The 5,000-nt window shown below is 43.6% G+C and overlaps 1 protein-coding gene across 5 annotated transcripts in view; it reads left to right on the forward strand.

Moving 5' to 3' along the window:
• Window positions 1-1,523: 1,523 nt before the first annotated feature.
• LOC115554046 (zinc finger protein 516) overlaps window positions 1,524-5,000 on the forward strand; it is a gene marked incomplete at its 3' end in the record, with an annotated part of 32,948 nt that continues 29,471 nt past the window's right edge. For 2 of the 5 annotated variants that reach the window (XM_030370649.1, XM_030370647.1), the window contains 1 exon segment: window positions 4,104-4,262. 5 annotated transcript variants of the gene reach the window in all.

Consider the following 5,000-nt stretch of genomic DNA (forward strand, 5'->3'; position numbering starts at 1 on the left):
GAGAGAGAGAGAGAGAGAGAGAGAGAGAGAGAGAGAGAGAGAGAGAGAGAGAGAGAGAGAGAGAGAGAGAGAGAGAGAGATGGGGGAGGTGGGGGGCACCTTGAGGGTGGGCTGACATTCCCCTCCAACTTGGAAAGCAGTAATAGAGAGGGGGTTGTTTTAAGACTGCTCTCTTATGACAGGAAGTATCTGAACAGTGACTCACACACACACACACACACACACACGCACACACGTTCACATAGAAAGACTGCACTACTGGGAGAGAAGGAGCAGAGAAGCTCTGTTCATTGTAACTACATGCCACAGTGCGTGTGTGCGTATATACATATAGCAACACACATATTTGTGTGTGTTTGAGTGTATGTGAGTGTGTTTGTGCGGATGTGTGTATAAATGTGTGTTTTTGTGTCTTCATGCGATGTATATGTGATCGTGTGTGTATATTTGTGTGTGTGAGTGTGTGTGACATGGGTGTGTGTGTTTTTATGTGTGTGTCTATATTTGTTTGTGTCGGAGTGTCTGTTTAATTGTGTGTATAAGTGTGTGCTTATATGTGTGTTTATAAATTTGTGTGTTGTTTGCAATTGTGTGTGTGTGTTTTTAAGATAGTGTATATATGTGTGCGTTTATGTAAGTGTACCTGGTTGTGTAACTGTGTGTAATTAAGTGTGTTTATGTGCATCTATTTTTGTGTGTGTGTGTGTTTATGTGTGTGTATATTTGTGCATGTGCTAGTTTGTTTCAGGGCAGATATTAATAGGAAGTAATATTGTATTTTAGCAGCTATGATTACTTTTGTGTGTGCTTAACGTGCATATAAATGTGTGTCTTAAGTGTGTATAAATGTGTATGTGGGTGTCTGTGTGCATGCATGCGTGTGTGTGTGTGTGTGTGTGTGTGTGTGTGTGTGTGTGTGTGTGTGTGTGTGTGTGTGTGTGTGTGTGTGTGTGCGTGTGTGTGTGTGCGTGTGTGATTGTGTGTGTGTATGTGTGTTCCTGCCGTTTTAAACCCACTGTTGATAAGATGTCCCTGTGTCTTAAATCACCGGTACATCAGCAGTCAGCAAGATGGCTCCTCCGGTATGAGCACGCATGCTGAGCAAACAAGCCGCAGCCTGGGACTCTGGTTGCGCTGCAGAACACCAGAATCAACATGGCTGTATGGAATCATTAATACATACAACAGGGTTGTGTTGGACTCAAATTAAATGGATAGTTTCTAATCTTTCTTATATAGATTACATGATTATTTTAAAATAGCATTTCTTTGTAGGGATTGTTGAATAATATTTTTTTATGTGACCATGTGGACACCTGTCGAATAGGCTATTCAAGAAAGGGCAATAAAGCTAGAATCTGTAATAACAGGGAGGCGTTTATTGATTGGATGTTAACGTAGGCTACATGTTTAATTAATTACTGTATATCCATGAGAATGCAGCAGGTTTGAGAACCAGTTTTGCTGACTTTCCTGGTTGCCAATAAAAAAATACCAACAACAACATTGAATCACCTCAGTGTACGCCTTAGACACACGTTTTGAGCACTGTCTTAAACTTTTTGCTGATGAGACAATAGCAGACAGCTCATTACATACGGGAGAAACCATTTACGCGGAAAGGTGACACCTACAACGACTGAAAAGCGACGAATACTCTTCTTACGCCACACGGTAAGTCAATCTGTCGTCAAGAAGAGGGTTTAGTTGACATCGTTTTATTTAGAATAGTCGTTGGGCAATCGGGGTCTCAGCGTTGGCTTTAGCGTTTGGGGTATCAATGCCCTCCCTCCCGTGCAGTGGATCCTACTCACTCGATCATGCACTTCTTCTCCATACGCGACAAAGCGCATGCTTTCACCTTTAGGATTGTCTGAGCATCTTTAGTCACTGGATAATTTGATCTGGCTGCTCACAAACAGGTACGTGCGGGAGATTCATAGTAGGATAATATGACGCTATGGTTGCGATTTCGCCTTGAGAGAATCGGTTACAGTAGATCCGCGGATTTTAAGATTGTAGCTTACAGACACCTTAAGCAAAGTTTATTGTAGCCTTGAAATATAATGACGGTATTGCGAGAATGAGACCGGAGAACTCGGCTCCTCCCGTTGTTGTTTTTTAATATTGGGCAACAGTCCCGCAACGTATACAATTCCCATAACTAAGTGGCGATAAGATAATGTTGTGCAGTCATCACCAACAAACCTATTGATGCAATCTAATTTGGCGATCTGTTTTCCCGCTTGGTGTTATTCGTAGCCTACGACATTATATACGCGTGGAAGGAAGCAAAGCCTCGTTAGGAAGTCAGTGTCCTATCAGTGTTTCTAAACTATTTTTTTTTCTTGCTAATGTAGCCAACCCCTATATGCTGGGTTTTTTCTCCAGCAAAGCAGCTTACCCCTTTCACCAGTACAAAACTGAAAACAATTCAATGATTGTAAATAATATTTGGGCATGTTATATAGCCTACTTGGGAAACATTGGCTTGTGCTTCCTTTTTAAATGTTGTCATCCATTGGAAATATTTACAACTTGTGTATGATAGTGTTCAGATTTAGCATACTTAATTTTATAAGGTGGTAATCCGAATCAACCCATTTTATTAAGGTTGAATGGTTTTACCATTTTTTTAGCAACCAATATTAACTAAAGAATAACTTAACTAAATATTCCCAAGTAGGCTATCCCTTGCAATCCTTCAAAGAACCCCTAGGGGTACACGTACCCCGGTTTGAGAAACACTGTCCTACTTAATAGACATGGTATAAAAACTGTCATACGGTTAATTGGTGAGATAGAAACACGGCGTCATACTGTGGTAGGGCTACTCTACGTGTGGCGTCAGAAAGGGAAGATCGAAGCTCGGCTCCACTTCGATGTTCATTCAAATTAAACTTAGCCTTCTTTTATTGTAAACTCATTAGCATGCGGTGTGTGCGTGCGCATGCGTGTGTGCGTGTGCGTGTGCGTGTGTGTGTGTGTGTGTGTGTGTGTATGTGTGTGTGTAATGCACGTACAAACATGTGGCATGGGAGGAGAAAGGGGGGCGGTGTTTCAGATGCTGTTGGGGAGGGACATTGTGTGTGTGTGAGTGTGTGTGTGTGTGTGTGTGTGTGTGTGTGTGTGTGTGTGTGTGTGTGTGTGTGTGTGTGTGTGTTTGTGTGTATGTGTGTGTGTGTGTGTGTGTGTGTGTGTGTGTGTGTGTTTATATCTTCCAGTTGTTCTCCAAACAGCTATGCCGTGTCAGACCTGAAAACAAAAGATTGAGATCGTTTTCTCTATACGGGGCTGTTAGTGCTAAGTCCTAAGTCTACGGTGCAAAAGTAGGCTACAATAATAGATATGTAACACTATTTTGGCAAAATAGTAACACACATTTTTTTAGCTGTGGGATTCCAGCGTGTTGTTTGAGTTCCTTAAACTTTGTTTGGTAACGCTTTGCGAATTCCGATTAATTTCGACATTCTGACGCGAGTGGAGATCGAGAGATTCAAGGGGGGTGGGGGGCGGGGGTGCAAAACTTCACATGATGAAAGGGTAGGCTGCTGCTATAAAGAGTAGTCTATTATAAAGAGCAGCTGACTAAAAGTCTACTGTAAAGAGTATTCTGCTAAAGAATAGCCTGCCGGAAAGAGTAGGCTACTAAAAGAGTATAGCGACTTAAAGTAGGCTATTATAAAGCGTAGGCTACTAAAGAGTAGGCTACTTAAAAAAGAAGGCGACTTAAAAGCTGGCTATTACAAAGAGTAGGCTACTTAAGACTAGCCTTCTAGAAGGAATAGGCTACTATTATGGCTATCAGTGGGCTGGTCTGCACAACTTTTGGGCTTCCCCCTTTCACCCTCCTCTGGTCTTGTCCTTCACGTCTGAGCAGACGTCACATTCTTTAGTAGGAGTGAAACAAAACGAAAGAGAGTGTTACCAGACCACCGAGGGATCCGCGAAGCAGCTCGGGAGAGTAACCTGCGCTCGTTATGATCACACTCGTCCTCATGTGAACGGGGAAGGAGAATTCGAAGTAGAAGTAGCCTACAAGAGATAGTCCGCTGGCGAACTCCCCCCCCCCCCCCCCCCCCCCAACACAAACACACACACGCACACGCACACACACACACACACACACACACACACACACACACACACACACACACACACACACACACACACACACACATCCCCTCACACTGCCGACCTGTTTGGAAGTACTTGGGTTTGGATAGCAGCGCCGTTCTCTCGTCGCCGACACCGTTTATCTGGTAAGGGACTATAGTCATATCTGTGTAATAATAATGATTGGTATTGGTTGCTATTTTGAGGGTGTGTTCACTGTTCAGACAGCCGAGGTTCGCTCGTATGACGGGTTCTGGTATATTTAGTCTATTATGGGCTTGAGTGGAACGACGTATTTTAAAGCAATCATTTTCTCTCTGGAGTCGACGCGAGTGAATGGGAAATGGTACTGTGCGTGCGTGCGTGCTTTTGTGTGTGTGTGTGTGTGTGTGTGTGTGTGTGTGTGTGTGTGTGTGTGTGTGTGTGTGTGTGTGTGTGTGTGTGTGTGTGTGTGTGTGTGTGTTTGTTTGAGTAACACACCGTGAGTGGCACCACAAGTTGGCTGATTCAAGGCTTACAGGCGGTAGGAGGTCGAACATACAGCCATACTAGTAGTATACTGTTAAAAAAAACCCATTTCAGCAGGCTATCGAAAACGCGTTTTTGTACACGCACACACTCTAAAAAACACTTGACGCTTATCATGTGGCCGGCTACCTGTTAGCATGACGAATAGCCATAGCCCATATACACTTGTCTCCTCTTTTACAATCGTCCCATTTCCATATCCGCTGATATATTCACCAACACGCTAACTTCCTATTGATTGAGTTTCCACTCAATATACCGCCCCCCCCCCCATTCCACACAAACACACACGCGCGCACGCAGTCACACGCAGGCATGTGCACACACACACACACACACACACACACACACACACA

This window comes from Gadus morhua, chromosome 11, assembly GCF_902167405.1.
Source record: "Gadus morhua chromosome 11, gadMor3.0, whole genome shotgun sequence".
NCBI classification, from domain to species: Eukaryota; Metazoa; Chordata; class Actinopteri; order Gadiformes; family Gadidae; genus Gadus; species Gadus morhua.